This window comes from Sus scrofa, chromosome 9 (genome assembly GCF_000003025.6).
Source record: "Sus scrofa isolate TJ Tabasco breed Duroc chromosome 9, Sscrofa11.1, whole genome shotgun sequence".
In the NCBI taxonomy this organism is placed as follows: domain Eukaryota; kingdom Metazoa; phylum Chordata; class Mammalia; order Artiodactyla; family Suidae; genus Sus; species Sus scrofa.
The window spans coordinates 94,410,656-94,429,883 of NC_010451.4; the positions used below are offsets into that span (position 1 = coordinate 94,410,656).

General features: G+C 33.3%; 1 long non-coding RNA gene across 1 annotated transcript in view; it reads right to left on the minus strand.

Moving 5' to 3' along the window:
* Positions 1 to 13,391, minus strand: part of LOC106504978 — a 122,677-nt gene extending 109,286 nt beyond the window's left edge. Inside the window, exon 1 of the long non-coding RNA XR_001298990.2 lies at positions 13,189 to 13,391. This is a non-coding gene — a long non-coding RNA (uncharacterized LOC106504978). The remainder of the gene's footprint in view (positions 1 to 13,188) is intronic.

Sequence of the window (19,228 nt, forward strand, 5' to 3'; positions counted from 1 at the left end):
TGACAAATAAGATATCTACTATTACTAGATTTAAATTTGAAATATCAATACACTATCTCTTTCCCCATGACCTAAAGAATTTGATTCCCATCTGTGTATTTTAACAATATAGGTAAAGTCCTTCTTTCCCAATTTAGATATAGTCTTGAAATTAGTGCTGATAGTTCTCATGAAAGAATTGTATACTTTCACTCTAATTTCTTTATTCATGAAAGTGTATGTATTGTTCTGAGAATTTGTGTTAATGAAATAGTACTTTTACAGCTTGATATTTTCATTCAATATTCTACTATAGAAGTGTAGATATTCTGATAAATACAGGTGTTGGTTATATTTCATTGCATGAATTAATCAGAGCTTATTTACCACATATGATTAAGCAATTCCATTTTTAGATAAACTGTATAAAAAAATTTCATTACTTTATGCAATTCATCTTAACACATTCTCTCTCCAGGTAAAGTAAGTTTTAAAAAAAAGAGTTGAAGTGATTACCGCTTCATTTTACTGTCTCCTTTGATTTATGCTTAAGTAGGAAACAATTTTTAGTACTATCAACAATGGCTATTTTATTTAAGGATAGTTAAGATATGAATCCTATGACTATAAATCACTGATAGGTAAACCAAGAATTTAATATCTCTCCTGGCCTCAGAAAGCAATGCAGTTTCTAGCGCACCTGTCAGAAATGCACACTGCATTTGGATCATAAAACTGTAATTCAGATAAGATCCAATCAGTCACTGTGTTATCGTCAGCTGTTTTAGATATTATGTGGATCTGGAGCTTAAGAATCATTCTTTAGAATAAAGTATATTTAGTATAACACATTTTATGACTGCCACACAGGTCATTTCACTAGGAGTGTTAAAATAGGTCTGTTCCCAATGCAGTTGCATAAGTTAAATAACATTTCTATGGAGGTTTTTTAAAGATCCTTTCTTTGAAGAAATAGTCATTATTCTAAAATGAATTAAATTTTAGTGTATTTTCAAATAAGGCATTTTATAATATTCTTACACAATTCTAGGATATTCAAAGTAAATATTTTTATCTAAGGAAGACAGTTTATCCTAAAATACCCGATAAGCTAAGAAGAAAGCAAAACATGTTTAATGGAAATAATTTATCTAATATATAACTCATGGTTGCTATAATACCCTCATATTTAGGTCTTATTTTAACATCAAAGGCCCTGAAGCCTGTACAAGATCAGAAAGAGATGATTAAACCCACTTGATGGTCTCCACTTAGCTCCTCAAATTTTTTGGTTCTGCCTCTAACACAGGAGATGAGTATTTCTCCTCTGAAAATCAGCCTGGGCTTTAAGAATCTCTGAAAAATCATGCTTACTAAGAAAGGACAGAAGAACGTATTGAATCCATATTCAACATTCATTTTAGCATAGATACAAGGTCTCATTTAAAATATATATAGACACTTTTATAGTAACAAAAAAAGTCTGGGAAGATATATATCAAATATTAGCATTGGTTATTGCTGCAGTGTGATTATAGATGTTATTTATTCCTTTATTGAATATATTAGTTTTTTAAAAAATACTTTTTTATTCACAAATGTATGGAGCATCTACAATATAAAAGTTGCAGTTTTAGGTTCTGAGCCATGAACAAAAGAGTGTCTTTAACATAAGAGCTTATACTTTTAAAGCACTTTTTATTTAAAAATAAAAAATATTTTGTTTGACATGATGACAATTTTGTAAAATTTTCTGCTTGAAATCCAAGATTATTTCATGATGAGGAAGAATAATTCTTATATCTTTTTCTATATTCTAATAAGTATGACTTCATTATAAAAATTAAGCATAATCTTAAAATCTTAGATGTAATAATTTCCATTGACCAAAATTATTTCCTATAATTTACATTCTTTTTTTGTCTATTCCAATTTTATCTTTCATACTGAGAAAATTCTCATTCTGAAAGGGAATCCTCATTTTATTACCTCCATGTCAACCATTTAATTTTCTCACTCTCTATTTCCAGTGGTTAACATCTATATGATTTGATTATTTAAAGCTAAAATTCTGCTTCAAACTGTTCACAATAAAGAGTTCAATATAGTTATTATATCCATTTTCTTTAAATTTTGCTATATTTAATCAATTTCCTTTTATATTATACTCATCTCTCTGATCACTCTTCATGAGTTTCTATTTGAATTACACGAACTCATTTATCTGTGTTCTTTTATGAACAGACATCTACCTTCTAAGTTATATTTATTGTAGTAAATTACTTTTGCAGTATAGCTCTGACTCCCAATTTTCAGAATGACATACATTTCCACTGGTCATGCAGCTGAAGACCCATGTTCTCTGTTATATGTACTTATTGATTATTTAGATGGTTTTTTCTTATGTGTATTAGTATAGCATTAAGTTAACTAGATTAACACATAACACAAAAAATAAGGATTATCCATTCAAAAACTTCCAACATGCTTATTCGTTCTCATTTTCACTCCTAAAGCAGAAGTGCCTGTTTATATGAAGTAACCCAATTTTTAAGATATTTTTATGAGTTTCTATTGGGCTCAGTTGGAAACCCATATTGCCTGATTCTCTGAAAAACATAAACCTGTAATTTGCAGTTCACATTCTACATAGCCTTTTTTCTATTTCTTCTCCCATTTCCATCAATTTACTGGAGAAAACTATAATCCTCAGGAAGTAATGAGTCATCCCACAGTGGCTATATTAGCACAAGTACTGATAATATTGATTTTCACTGTAGTTTCAAGTGCAGCTTTCATTTTCATATATTTTCACAAATATTTTCATTGATGGATAAATAGAACTAATTTAAGTCCTTACACCACATTTGAGGTGGTAACAGACTGGTAAAAAATCATTAGGAAGTTCCAATTAAACTCAAAATAAGGACAAGACAATACTCAAAATCCTAGTTATTTTAAACCATTACAAAACTGATATTGGAATGTAAATCTAGTTATCTGAATTCCAAAAAAAAAGTGGCCAGCCCCTGTTAGATGAAATACATAGTAGATTTCATCTTTAAGAGAACAGTGAGTGGAGAAAGCAACAGCCCTAGATGCTGATAAGAAAATCTGAAAATTTAACCAAGGAGATGACTGCCTTAGAGTTGAAATGGAAGTAAGAGTCACTTAATGCTAAGGGACAGGCCTGAAAAGTCTGCAGGTGTTGTGGGGAAATCAACAGAAAGTTATTAGTGCATCTGAGCCTCAGGCACCATCAGGAAGTAGCCCTCTATCCCCTAATCTTACACTATGATTTGGCAAATAAAATGGCCTTTTATGAGAAATAACATCATTTACATCAGTCTTATTTTCCTTTATGCAATGTATCTGACATCCAATCCCATATTATGAAATGCAAGAACATAATGTTAAAAAAAATTTTTTAGACCAAACAGAAATAATGCCAACTGATTCTGAGGAATATACTACAGAATGCCTGGAAGAGTTAATATGATAATTTTACCAATCCCTTTTCAAAAAAAAATCTTTATAAATGAGGAATTGTATCCTTTAACATCCCTCTTTCAACAGTTGATTTAGGCAAAAAAAAAAAAAAAATTCAACATATAGAGGCTTTGAGCAACTCTGTCAAACCATTTGGCTTAAGTGACATTTATATAATGTCACACTCAATAGGGTCAAAAACACAGTCTTCTCAAACTTAATGAAATATCCAATGACATAACCATGTGCTGGCCCATAAAACAAGCTACAGAAAATTTTCTAACAGGATGGAACCTGTGTAGAATATGTTTTTGGACTACAGTAATATTAAATTATACATCAGTAACTGTGATATTATACAGAAAATTTCCATATGCTTGAAGATTATATAATATACTTCTAACAGAGTGGTCAAAGAAAAAGTCCCAAGAAAAATCAGAAAATATTTTAATTGAATGATGGAAACACAACTTGATAGTATTTGTCTTATAGCTAATCACTGCATAGATTTATAGTATTACAGGCAATAATAGAAAAGGTAAAAGATATAAAATTAATGATATGAACTTTGACTTACTTTATGAAAATAGATGTAGAAGAAATTAAACCCCTAGTCAGAGGGAAAAGCTTTCTATATAATTGTTACTTAATTAACATAAAAGTAAGAATAGTATGTGATAACTGAAAAATATAGTAGAAATAGTAGTGTATTTTCTGAAACTGATAAATATGAAAAACAAAATTAAAATTTAAAAAAGTCCTTCCCCCATGATTAGGAAGACAAGGTAAACAAGCTGCACAGACTGAAAGTAAAGAAGTAAAACTACCTTTACTTTTAGATGGCTTAATTACATAGTCGGAAATTTTTAAGAAGCCCTTAAAAAAAAAAAAAAAAAGGAAGCCACATGCACACACACACACACACATGCACAAAGCAGTTAAAATTTCAGATAATCACAGATACATAGCCAAAATACAAAATTTATTTGAACTTCTGAGATGAGTAACTGAAAAATACAATTTAATACTCTGATATGTTATAATATCGGAAACAAATTACATATACATATATGGTTAGATTTAACAAAAGCCATCTAAGAATTCTCTACTGGAAACTAAAACTTTAATGAAAGAAATTAATGAGTATCTATCTAAATGAAAGAAAGTAAATTATTTGTAGAGCATGAAAACTCAATATTTAAGATATACAGTCTTTCCAAATTAATGTGGATCAGGGGTCAACAATTTTTTTTCTTTAAAGAAAAATAATAAATATTTTAGATTTTACAAGCCATTATCATTCAACATACCATAGCATGCTGTAGCACACACACACACACACACACACACACACACACAAAAGGTAGTATGTAAATGAATGAGTACAGTTTCTTTCTGATACAACTTTACTTACAAAAACTGTGGTCAAATTTGACTTAGGACTGTTGCTTGCCAATACCTGATAGATTCAAGAGTCTATTAGTGAGGCCTTTGAATAGATCTTGATAACATGGTGCTAATTTTTTTTTTTTTTTTGGAAATACAAATGACCTATAAGAATCGAGTGATAGTGGAAATAAGAATAAAATTGGAGATCTAAGAGGACCTGATTTCCATACTTGACTTATAGCTATTTTAATAAGATAGTATGGTTTTAGAGAAAGAACAAATAGATTTACATTCAACAAGGGTCAAACCATATAATAATACAAAAAAAAAGGTTAATTTTCAACAAGATTGTCAAAGCAATCCATGAAATTGGCACTGGGACAACTATGTATTTATCTACTTTAAAAAATAAAAATGCAACAAAAGCTTTGACCCCTAATATCATATACAAAAATTAATTTGAAATGAATCCTAGTGCTAAATATAAAATCATGACAAGAAAAAAAATCGTAACTAGAAAACATCTTTAAGAAAACATAGAATATAGCTTTGCAAATTTGGGATAGACAAAGATACCATAGAAATGCCACAGAACAATATTTTCAAAACGAACAACAACAAAAAAAAACCTGATAAATTTTACCTTACCAAAAGTAAAAATACCTGCATATCAAAATCAGCATTAAATAGATAAATATTGACAATAGGGAGAAAATATCTCTAATATATATATATTAAAAGAGAACTTGATTCCAGAGAAGACAAGAACTCTTAACTCAGTAATAAAAGTAAACAATTTAATACAACATGGGTAAAGCCTTAAACATAAGCTTCACAAACAAAATCAATAAGCACAAAATTTACTCAACATTATTAGTAACCGGGAAAATGCAAATTAACAAAAGTTAATACTACACAATCACTCTAATGGCTGAGATGAAAAAGATGACACTCCAAATGTTACAGAGGATGTGGAGGAACTCAAGCCTCATATGTAGTTTTTGGGAATGTAAAATTTGCAACCACTTTGGGAAACTTTTAGGAAGTATCAAAATATGGTAAGTACTTTTTCCCTATGACTCATCATTTTACTCTCGTAAAATGAATATATTTGCCTGCAGAAATCCTTGTATAGCAGTATTTATACAAAGTTTACTTAGAACTGGAAACAATCCAGGTGTTTGACAACAGGGTAAAGAAACAACTTTATGATGTTCATATAGTTTAAAAAAGCTCATCAAAAAATTAAAATTAGTGGTATATGTAAATACATGGGTAAATATGAAAACATTAAGTTGAGAAAAAATCCAATTACAAAAAAGTATATACCCCATGATTCCTTTTATATGTAGTTCTAGGAAAGGTAAAATACATACATACATACATACATACAAACTAACCCATGGTGACAGCAATCAGATTAGATTGCTCTTTGGGCCAGGAAACAATTAACTAAGAAAAGGTATGAGGAAACTTTCTCAAGTAATGCCAATGGTCTATGTTTTAAAAGTCATTTCACTGATTGAATTCATCATCAAAGCTGATCCAGCTGTAAACCTAAAGTCTGTGCAACTCACTGTACATATATTACAGCTTATAAAATAATATGTTTAACCAACTTTTATTGCAGCACTATTCACAATAGCCAAAACGTGCAAACAACCTAAATGCCCATCAACAGATGAATGGATTAAGAAGATGGAGTACATATACACAATGGAATACTACTCAGCCACAAAAAACCCACAAAATAATGCCATTTGCAGCAACATGGATGGAACTAGATACTCTCACTCTGAATGAAGTAAGTCATAAAGAGAAAGACAGATCCCCTATGATATCACTTATATGTAGAATCTAAAATATGGCACAAATGAACTTATCTGCAAAACAGAAACAGACACACAGACATAGATAACAGACCTGTGATTGCCAAAAGGGAGGGAGAAGCAATGTGATAGACTGGGAATTTGGGGTTAATAGATGCAAACTATTAAATTTAAAATGGCTAAGCAATGATAGTCCTCATTGATACTAGTCAGATTCGTTTCCTCTGTGCCACAACTGGAACTCCCTGACCACTATATTTAAAGTTACTCCTGCCCCACCTCCACTCCTAAATCACTTTGTGACACATCATTCTATGATTTTCTTTGTGGTTCCTTCTCCTCAAAAAAAGACCATGTTGTTCATTTATTTGATAACTTGCTTATTGCTGTCTCGTCCCCACTAGCTCATAATAGAAGATAATATGATAAAAAGAATATATGTATGACTGGATCACTTTGCTGTACTGCAGAAATTGATAGAACATTGTAAATCAACTATTCTTTGATAAAAAAATAAGATTTTTAATAGCTCAAAAAAAACCCTACAAAATAATAGGAACCAGGTTGATTTAAAAAAAAAAAAGATGGTAAGAAGAATGAGTATATAACAACAAAAAACAATGTATGGAAAAATAACTTAAGGCTCTTGCCCTCATTTTTCCTGCTCATACAATCAACACACACACACACACACACACACACACACACACACACACACACACAAATCAAACCCTTGGCAATATTATCCTATGTTTTCCAAAATTAAATGTGTCAACTTATCTCCAAATTAAGCATGTCTCTTTACAAAATCTTTGGAGCATATGCAGTGGTTTCTAACTTGTCTTTAACTGTTTATGTCTCAGAACTTTCAAAATAGCCTAAGTTAAGTGACTGCAGATTCTTGGTCTCAAACTAAGATGGCTCAAGCAGCTATTAACCCATTTATTAAATAATGCATATTGTACTCTTCTTAGTAGAAGTGCTTAAGAAATCAAATGATATAGCTAAAAATGTCTAACACTTAAAGAGAAAAAATAAGGAAACAATTTAACTTGCAATGAAAGTTAGGAGGTGTCATAGTTTTATAGATTATAGTTTTGTATGGGACAATCAAATGGTTACTGATAGCATATAAATACCAATGCTTCCTTATGTAGAATTAGTAGCACCCTCCTTTATCCACATAAAGTAAATGTTATATAACTGTTACACCATTGCTTAATAAACAATTCATTATTGGTTTTCATAACTCCTCTCTTGCTCTATTCCTCTCTCTACCCCCAAGGAAACCCCTTATGGGGACCTACCAGTCTACTCATCAGAGCTTCATATGGGAGCTTTGAATGTAGTTAAAATATAAGGGAAAATTAGTTATTCCTAAATTCTAGGTACAATAGAGTAAGGTTTTTTTTAGAATCAAATATAAAAATATGGACCTAATAGTAAAAGCCATCATGCAAGGATATGGAGATCATACTATTTTAGAAAAACCATGAAGAGCTTTGAAGTAGCCAAGAAAAAAAACTGTCCAGCAGAGTTGGGTATAATTTTAATAATTAAAATAATAATGTTCAATTTCAATGTGAAAATTTGTTTATAAAACACAATTTGGAATTAAAATACCGAGTTGAATATCTATAAGGATGTCTAAACCTGCTACTAAAAGCATGATCATTCCTGAGATTGCATTGAGTCAAGTCTCCAAGGACCCAACCATCCTTATTATGTTCTGGAATTTGGAGTAACAGACACACCAGCTCTTAGAATGGAGCAATTGTACAGTAATTTGTAAATGGAATTAAAGAGCAGTGGGGTAGCACTGAGATTTATGTACAAGTTTGGACTAAGCATAAACATTTTATGAGACAAACAGGTAATATACTGCTTCAAATTCTTACCAAGTCTGAGTTTTGTTATTTTTAACCAGAAATTTCAGTATTCATTGCATAGACTTCATATTTCTAAAATTTGACATTAATTAGGCTGAAGACATTTCTTCATTGACAGTTTTGAACTTTTTGGTTAACCATGAAATTAAATTTCATGAATATAAAGCAGTATAAAAATTGTTCCTTTTCACAGAATTAATGAATTTTATAATTTCCTTTAAAACTTTTATTAATAATAGTAGCTATCCTATATCAAAATTTCACTAAATAGCATTCTATAATTTAACTCAAAGAACTGTATTTTTATTTTTGTTTAACAGATCCACACATACTATATATATAATACGTATAATGATTTAATTTCTGAAAAAGTCAATATAGACCACAAGCACTATTCATTTTCATCTCTTAATCACAAGAAAAGTTCACAGGCACAGACATGAATACAATTTAAGATTAGCCTTTGTATAGATCAGTGCCATTTTATCCAAAGCAAACAAAAATTGATTTGGGCAAGAAAAGTGAAAATTATGTTAATTTATTTGTCAATTGAATTAAAAATTTAAACATCTATGATTTGTTCTTAAAGCCATGATGGAGGTAGTAATAAAAATAATTAAGTTCTGTCCTCAAGGAGATTTTAATCCATACAAGGATACCAGATGATATGTAAATCTTAAGAGATGAAAACAAGTGAAAATAAAATCAGGTGTTAGAATTAGGTAGAGCAGAGCAGATGGAAATGCTAGTACTTTCTTTATGTCTTAAATGTCGCTTATGACACAAATTGGAAAGCCAGATGCAGCCAATATTTTATAAGAATCAGGATGATATATGTGCTATTTATGACCGCAGGTAGCCTGGTCCCTGGATGATTTATTGCCTTTGCAAAACAAAGAATATGTTAATAATGTCTATACCTCTTGGAAGAGTGTTTCTTTTTTTATTATTTAATTTCTTGCATTGGCATTTAAATAATGAATGTAAGCTGAACTAGGGAAGATTCATAGAGTGGATGCCTAATACATTTCCAAACAATTTAATGTGATGAAATAGACCCACGGGAATATCAAAAGGCCTCAGTTCTAAGAAAGTCCTAAGAGGAAGAACCTCTTTCCAAGATACTAGAAAATTGCCTTTAAAATGCTCGATTTTCTAGTCTGTAAAATTTAGAGGATAGGCGGTATACATCTGGTCTAATTCAACATTATTATAAAGAGGAGATGCCACGAGTATGAAGTCCTTTTTTCTAAATGATAAGAGCCTCATAATACACATAAAATATTGGGAATTTAGAATATTTGTAGTGAGATAATAGTTCTACTGCTTCCCTTCCTCCCCTCACAGACACAACTTCTTTTCTGCAGCAAAAATAATCACAGACTCTCAGTGGCTTACAAAAATAACATTTATTTGTAACTTCTTATGAGAAGTTTGCTGGAGCGTTGTACCTCAGATAGTTGGTTCAGGTTTTCTGTGCTCTGTTTGACTGATTTATTGAAAAACTTAATTGGGATGTCCAAATGAAAATATTCCCTGGGAACTAGGTAAATCCATTCAGATATCTTAGCAGACTTTTGTAAATATGCCTCCTTTAGTGTTTTCTTTGTTCCAAGAAGATATCTTAAGTGGCTAAAATGTTATTCATTTCATTAGTCAACCTTATCTATTATGTTTTTATAAGAGAAAGAGTAATAACACTTCATTCTGAAAGTTCTAGAGTATCTATTTTGTTACTTTCAATGACACACGGATTGCAGTTGTATTCCTTTTTGAATTAAACTTCTTTTAGTCATTAATACAAAATTAACAACAAATGACTTGTAATAGTAACATTACATCTCAATTCTTCTCTAAAGTCACTAGTTATATTTTCTGCATCTACTTAAATCCAGCTGATAGTTTTATTTTGGCAAAGCAAAACATAAATCACCACTTCTTCTGTCTCTCATAACAATAATATTTATAAGCCTCTAGTCAGTGTACCAAAGGAAAAAAAAAATATGAGAAGACAAAAACTAGAAATATCAGAAGCTGAAGAGTGGCCATCACTATTAATCTCATGGCCATTTTAAAAAGGTTAATAAAGGAATACTATAAACAACTCTCTGCACACAAGTATGATAATTTAGCTGAAATAAAATATTCCATAATGAAAGGCATAATCTAAAACTCACACAAGGAGATAGGATAATTTGAATAGAGCTTTAGCTATTAAGACACTTAAGTCAATGGTTAATAACCTTTCAAAACAGAAAGAACCAGTCCCAGAATATTTCACTGGTGAATTCTACCAAACATTTGAGGGGAAATTTTACCAATTTCTGTGATTTGTAGCAAAAAATAGTAGAAGAGAAAATACTTAACTAATCTTATGAGGTCATCATTACCCAAATATCAAAACTTCATGTGATGAAAGTAACATTAAAACCACCCCCTCCAAATCAGCATCTTTCAAAAAAAATACTAATATTCAATGATGTATAAAAATAATTATATACCATAAACGAATGGGATTTATTCCAGGTATTCAAGGCTGTTTCAACACTCCAAAATAAATTTTTGCAATCTATCATATGAACAGACTAAACAAGAAAAAATCATATGATTATAGCAATAGATGCATAAAATTTATTTGAAAAAACCTGATACCCATTATAATAAAACAAAAATCTCTAACAAGGGAATACTTGAGAGAAAAATTCCTCAAATCGATAAAAAAAATCTGCAATAAGCCTTGTAGCCAATGTCATACAAACTGAGAAACTGACCATTTCCCCCTAACAGTGATAGCAGGGCAATTTCACTACTCCTATTAAACATTATCCTGGAATCCTCCCTAGTATTGCAAGAAAAAAGAGTAGATGAAAGGAACACAAAATAAGGAGGACAAAATAGTACACATAGCAACATCATGTATCACCAGGGAATTGTGAATTAAAACAAGATACCACTACACATTAAGAATGACTAAAACACAAAACACTGACAACAACAAATTCTGATGAGAATGTAGAGCAACTGGAACTCTCATTTATTACTGGCAGGAATGTAAAATGGTACAGCCACTTCAACTGGATAGCGAGTTTGGCAGTTTGCTTCAAATCTAAACTTAGTGTTATCATATGACTCATGAACTGAACTTAGAAGTATTTACCAAAATGAGGTGCAAACATATTGATACAAAAACTTGCACTAGAAGGTTATACAGCTTTCTTCATAATTGTAAAATTCAAAACAACCAAGATGTCCCACAACAGGGAAATGGATAAACAAACTGGGGTATAACTGGGCAATGTGATATTATTCACTGGTGAAAAAAAACTACCAAACCATGAAAAAAAAAAAAAATGGAGGAACCCTAAATGCATATTACTAAGTGAAAGAAGCCTATCAGAAAAGATTGCATACTGTATGCTTCCAAGTAAACGACATTCTGGAAAAGATCAATCTATGAGTACAGTAAAAGATCTGTGGTTGTTGGGTATTAGGGGTGAGCAGAACCTCAGAGATGAATAGGTGGAGTGGAGCACAGGGAATTTTAGGGCAGTGAGACTATGGTGTAATACTTGAATGGTATTGTAATGGAGCAGGACCCTATGAGGCATTCCCAGAATAGACCCCCCTCAAGTCTCTGCTTGCCTTGGGTCTACAGAAAGTCTTTAGTCAAAGAATCAATTTAATCAGAGAAGTGAGACAATGCAGAGAAAAAGGAAAACAGTCAAGAAAGACAATGTAATAATAGTTTACCATTTAACAAAGTCAAGGAACTTTAGTCCTTCCTCAAGGACCACGATGATATTCTGAGCCATGTCCTTGGAGTTGTTTTGTGGGTACTGAAACACACACTGGGTAGAAGAAGGTAAATGTATGCCAGCCCCAAGCATGTAGAACCCAGAGTGATCAGAAGCAGGAAGCTGATAACGCTGACTCCTAATTACCTACCACCAATGAATCAAGAAAATGTCCATGAGCTGAACACACCCTGCTACTTGAACACTGTAAGACTCCTGACTACTGCCTCCAGAAGGGGCACAGTCCTTGAGCCCATAGCCTGCTGTCTTTCCTTTTTGCCTGGCGGTTACATTTACTTTTTCAGTTTCCTCCATCTCTGTCTCTATTGGGCATCAATGAACAGAAGCAGCCATATTTCAGCAACCGTATATACATAATATTATGCATTTGCCTCAACTTACAAAACTATAAAGCATAAAGAATGAATCTTAATATAACTTTAGGATATACTAACACCTCAATAATGATTCGTCAATTTTAACAAATAGATCAAAAAGTAAAAGGTGTTAATAATAGGGGAAACCAAACGGGAAACTCTGCAGGAAGAGGGTATAATATAGGAACACTCTGTAATTCTGCTTAATTTTTCTGTAAATCCCAAATTCTTTCAAAACAGTCAATTTAAAAAAAAAAAGTTTTTTCTAGTTTAATTTTTGCAAGCAAGGAGTTTGGAACTCCTCACTTTGTCCTAATGACAAAGGAAACAGACCAAAAAATCAACTCCTTTGGATCGGTAAGAGGAGAGGATCCCAGACAAAGCGCCACCCCACCCCCAGCAAGACTGCAGAGAAACTGGTGAAAACAAAGTCATGGCTTACCTGAGCAGAGACTTGCAGAAACTACGCCAGAGGAGAAAACATGAGCTGTAATTGATGAAATGCTAGAGGCTCTTTACAGACAACTATGAGAGTTAAAAATCCCAGGGAGGGCCAGTCAGAGGAAGGCTGCCATAAAGTTTACTGCCAGGAGCTCAGCAAGGTCCCACAGTAAATCTCCCCTCGTGTTTCTGCATTTCCGGCAAGGGGAGGGGAAAAGGAACAATTTTGAAATTGGCATATGTTGCTAATTATTGAAGATGAACACTCAGTACTTGAGAGCTCATGATACTACACTATCCCTTCTACTTTAGTGAATATTTGAAAATTTCCACAATACGAAAAACTGTAATAGAACATTAATGCAACAGAAAGGAAAAAAAAATCCAAAGGAAAGCATAACGCTGCAAGGCCTGCCTTCAGGGGAAACTACTTAACCAGAGACTAATTGGGATAGTACCAGAGCCAGCTCACCTGAGGAAGGAGAGGTATCCAACTCCAGCCAGCATTTACCTCCCAGGTGGGAAAAGGGAAATACACAAAGACAGCCTGCTCTAAACCCATCACGTCCCACCTAAAAGCGAAGAGAAAAACCTGAGAAATACCTGTGAAGTTCACAGTCTAGAGACATAGGCTATCTAAAAGACTAAACGACTAACTAAAAGACTCTGAGAACTAATCATTAGGGTTATAGAAGATTCCCCCCCCATCACCAAATCTCACCACCGCATTACTAAAGTCCCATTTACAAGTGTTCCTTTTAGCTGGCACATCATTTCCAGCTATTAAGAAAAAATTACAAGGCATACCAAAAGGTAAAGAGCCCTACAGTGTGAAGAGACAGCAAGCATCAGAACCAGACATGACAGGAATGGTGGAATTATCAGACCAGGAATTTAAATAACTATGATTAATACGCTAGGGCACTAATGGATAAAGTAGGTAGCCTGCCAGAACAGATGCATCCTGTAAGCAGGGAGAGAGAGATCTCAAGAAAAAACTCCAAAGACATGCTAGAGTTAAAGCAGACTGCAACAAAGAAAATACCATTGATAGCCTTGTTAGCAGTTTGGGATTTGATACAGCTGATGACAGACCCTCTGCCTGAGGATCTCCCAATGGAGGCCTCCAAAGCTAGAAAAAAAAATGCAAAATATAAATAATATGATCATCAGTAATACCAGTGTAGCTCAAGGATGTCCCCTAAGATATTCTCTAAATTTCAAAACTTTAATAAAAAGTTGTTTTTAAAAAGGAAAGCTTTGTTGATTTGTATCTTCAATGTACTTATGACATAATTGGGGAAGCCAGATGCAGCCATTATTTAAGACATGAATTTGTTGATTTCTAAGATTTTTGTTTTATTGAAAGTGAGTTCTGAGACGTAATAGATTAAAATTTAAAAAACTTTCTTTTCTTAAAGATGATTATAAATTGCAATTTAAAAAATGAAAACACAGCCACTGGTAATTGGTATTCAGTGAAAAATTGGCATGACCATTGAAACCAGCGAAAATGACTATTTCCCAACATCCACCCATGGACCAGCAGTGGAAAAGACTTTATTAATGTATCACACCAATTCCTTCTATTTCTCTTAAACATCATTAGATTTAAATGCATCCACTTTGATAAGTGAAGGATTTATAGTACTTTTGAACTGATTGAGCCACCTGAGCCACCTGAGCCAAGGTACCTTATCATCCTTGAGCTGGTGATTATGTAGCAACAGAATCTGAGAGCAGCACTGTCAATATCCTCATTCTGATTTTTTTCCTATTCTTTATCCACCACTTGAACAAGTGATGGAGCTAAGTCATTCTTCTTGTTGTTCTGCTTCTCTTCTTACATTCTTATTTTTCTGTTTGCCATTTTTTTTCTTTTGAATTACTGAAAACATTTCCTCATTATTAAAGCAACTAATGGCAGATGTGGTTAGAGGTAGGTCATTTCCTATAGGTCCTATCAGTCTCTGACCTTAAGGTTGAAATAAGGGGGCCCAAGCAGAAGAAACTACATGTATCACAAGATGTATAGTTGTTTGGAATAGAGCCTTATCATTTGATCACCTCATTGCTTATCATCATAAAACCAATTTCAGTTTCCTTGCATATGCAACATCTCAAGGGCTTTGGGGAATAGTCCAGGTTTAAAGAATGTAAGAAAGTCAAACATTAATCTTTTTCAGCATCAGCTTGCTCTATTTATATTTTACCTCCTTCCCAATGGGTTAGTTTTTTTTTCTATTGTGTCTCCCATGACATGGTTAGTCTCCTCATCATTTAACTAATGAATATAAGATAGCAAAGATTCATCAGGCAGTTGCTAGTATTCTTAAGCAAAGTGCCACATTCTTTAGAAGCCTGTTCATAAGCTCCCATGGTCTGGAGTGTGGCTTAGCCACATGTGAATAGAATCAAAACTGAATACTGTATTTTCCAAACACCTTCCAAACTTTTGCTGTAGAGAAAAACTTTTTTCTTTTTTACTGTTTTACCTAATATGATTAACTCTTTACTTTCTCTTATGTTTTAAGAAATTTTTACTTACTTTAATGTAAGCAATTTGGCAGCAACTAAATAGTACAATTTTCCTCTCAGTTTGTCTTTTCTTATGAATTTCTTTGTCCAATTCCACAGGAGTCAAAACTTCTTACTGACAAATAAAAAAACAGCAAACAAACTGTGGCCACAGAGATTTGGCTGCCTTTAACTGAGAATGGGTCAGCAACTGCCCTGGGATGGCAATCTCCTCAGGTCTGTCTCTCTTCTCTGCCCTACTTCAAAGTGCCCCTGCCATATGCAGCTGTAGGTCTTAAAGTTAGTGCTATTCATGACACCAACTTATATCTACAAATGATCAGGTAGTAGCAGGGGTCTTAAATTCTGACAGATAATCGAATGGATAAGGCACAATATCCTTCACACAGTATCACATTTACTAGCTTTAAAAAAGGATAATGAACAAAGAACACAGCAAACACAATGGCAGTAGAGCAATTGTCTCTTGACCAAGGAACAGCTTCTGAATGTTCCAGGAATTCTTCATTAATTAAGATTTTGACTGAGAACTGATACTGAATTTAATAACATGGAGGTGACTGGTTACTTTGAGAAAATTGTTAGATTGTCTTGTTGGGGTAAAAGCCTCACTAGAAAGGGTTAAAAGCAGAGTGGTGAGGCACTGTAATCAGCAACTGTAGATAACCTTCTCAATGAGTCTTGCTCTAAAGAGCAAAATAGGAACGGGCAGAGACTTGAGGCAAAGTTCAAGTCAAACAGTTTTGAAATAGAAAAGTTTGCTGATTGTAATGATCCATTAGAGAAGGAAAAATAAAATATGCAGGGGAAGGGAGAAGCATTGTTAGAATGATGTATTGGTTTAGGCAAGAAGAAGTGAATGTTGAATGCTGCTGGAATACCTGGACTATTTCCATTCTGCTTTTGTGTATCATTAAGCTACTTATTATCTTAGGCTTCAGAAGAAGCAAATATATGCCAGCAACTCTTTGTTTCATTGTCTGTATTTTGGTTCCTTTTGAATATTTGGTATAATTTCTTGCGGAAATGCTTTAGGGTGAATTTAACTCAGCAATAGGGAAGGCTACTAATCGCTTCCACAGTCCATGGTAGCATGAAGGAATGTTCTCCAAGATTTTAATTATTCAGAGAAAACTACCCAAATCAAAACTAGTATAAAGATTCAACGCATAGCTGATATTCTCTAGATCATTTTTTTTTTCAGGGAAAGAAAACAACAATTGTAGCTCACACAACAATGGCAATGTAATCAATAATTTCTGGCTGAACTTATGGCCAAAGACTCACTAAAATTTCAGATGTGTTTAATATGTATGAGTTGGAAGCAATCAGGTGAAGAAGGTGAAGTGTTTACAAGTTGGAGGAAGGTTGTTCCATGGACGGGTTTATAGTTGCTAATGTACTGATTCCAGTGATAGAGTTTTATTTGTCCCATTTTTTTCTTGACCTGGTTGTTAATGCCATTAATACACTTCTTGGAGCCAAGCATATGAAGATAACCAGAGAGATGCAGCCCTCAGCACTCATTGGTAGGATGACAATAAATACACTATTGGCTGAAAATCTGTTCTCTTGGTACAGAGCCAACCAGAAAGAATAACATGGAAGTCATACTTTTCCTTTTCCATTACTACCCACCAGTAGTCTTATTCTTGCCCCAATCAGATTTCTTTAAGTTCAGAGTTATTTAAATACAGCCATATTTCTTATGCCAAATCCTCAAATTTAGCCTCTTTTGTTCTGGTGCCTTATAATATTTGAATAAATAAATAATTGAGAATTAGACATATTAAATTAGAGCACAAGCAATCTGGTCATAAGTCTCAACTACTAGTTAAAAGAAGTTTTCACTCCAGCATTCTTTTACTGTCCCATCATCTAGTATAAATTTGATTGCAGATGTCTACTACAGAGTGCCTTCGATCCAACTGGAAAGACGGCTTTAACTTATCATTGTTATATGGCCATTTTACCAGAGGTTTAAGAACATTACTTACCAACATGCTATTTTTCTCCCATATCATTAGCAAAGTCCCTAATCTAACTGCAATATATGATCACTGTCTTTTCAAGATTGTCATGTTTTTCCAAATAACACTGAAATACCAGTTTGGAATTTATCTGTCAAGATGAAATTCTGCCAATGTGAATGTTTTCTAATTTATGTTGTCAGCCTGGCTTTGTCATTTCTTTTCTCTTTGGCTTCTGTTACAGATTAGTCTATGAGGCCCAGGTGAGCTAATTAATCTCAGGTCACATAAGGTTAGGTAGCTTGCTGTCACATTAGTGTTTCTACCCAGCTATTGGGAAAAGGCACAATGACAAAAATTGCCGTGGAACATGAGGTCTTCCGAATAACCCCGCTGTCATTTCTCAAATTGCTGCCAAATGCCTTCTTCGGAACAGCAGCAAATGCCAATGAAGACGAAGGTATTTCTTAGGGGGCAGAATAACTACATTTCAAATAGCAAGGAGAAAACATTTAATATTCTCTAGTGTTGTGGGGAGGGAAGGAAGGGGGAAGGGGTTGAGGGATGGAAAAAATGGGACACTGATTATTTTGGAGACAATTACTATCTTCTTTGAATTAGAGATCCTGTAAGATTAGTGTGGTGTTGGCTTCAACTAAATTAGGCTATTTGTGTGATAGAATTTAACAGTGTGTGTGAGATTATTAGTTTATTATCACTAAAGTGGTAGCCATCACTGCCTAGCTATGGTAAGAGTAAAATAAGGCTGTAGCATCAGCTTTCTTTTTCTTTTTTTTTTTTTTTTTTTTTTTTTTGTCTTTTTAGGGCCACACCCATGGCATATGGATGTTCCTAGGCTAGGGGTTGAATTGGAGTTGTGTTATCTGGCCAATGCCACAGCCAAAGCCACGCCTGATCAAAGCTGCATCTGAAACCTATATCACAGCTCACTGCAACGCCAGATCCTTAACCCACTGAGCAAGGCCAGGGATCTAACCTGCATCCTCATAGATGCTAGTCAGATTTGTTTCCACTGAGCCACGAGGGGAAGTCCCTGTATCACCAGCTTTTACTGGTGATGAGAGTTACTTGACTTGCCAATATTTAAACACTTCATGGAAATCAAAACCCAAGATTAGAACTTGGATATCTGGTTGACTTATTCCTGTGTTTATAATTTTTCACATCTACATCTTTGGAGAAATCATTATTTTGAGGTGGCTGCTCAAACACTTTTATTACAAAGATCAATTAGAAGTTTAAATCAATTTTGTTCTCATGAGTCTTGTAACTTATCAGTGTAAAGATTTTAGGTTGGTATATTAGGTAGGGACCCATTGCTGTTCCACGGAGAAGTAAATTATTTTATTTCTTCCAATGCCTTCTCTACCAAACAATGATGGAATCTTCTATTCTATAACTAATGCAAATCGTGACTACCTCTGTCCATTATAAATTTTTAAAAATTTCTGCAAACTAGGATGAAAATTATTCATTTTGATATTATATTTTAATGGGGTGAGAGAGAAGAGG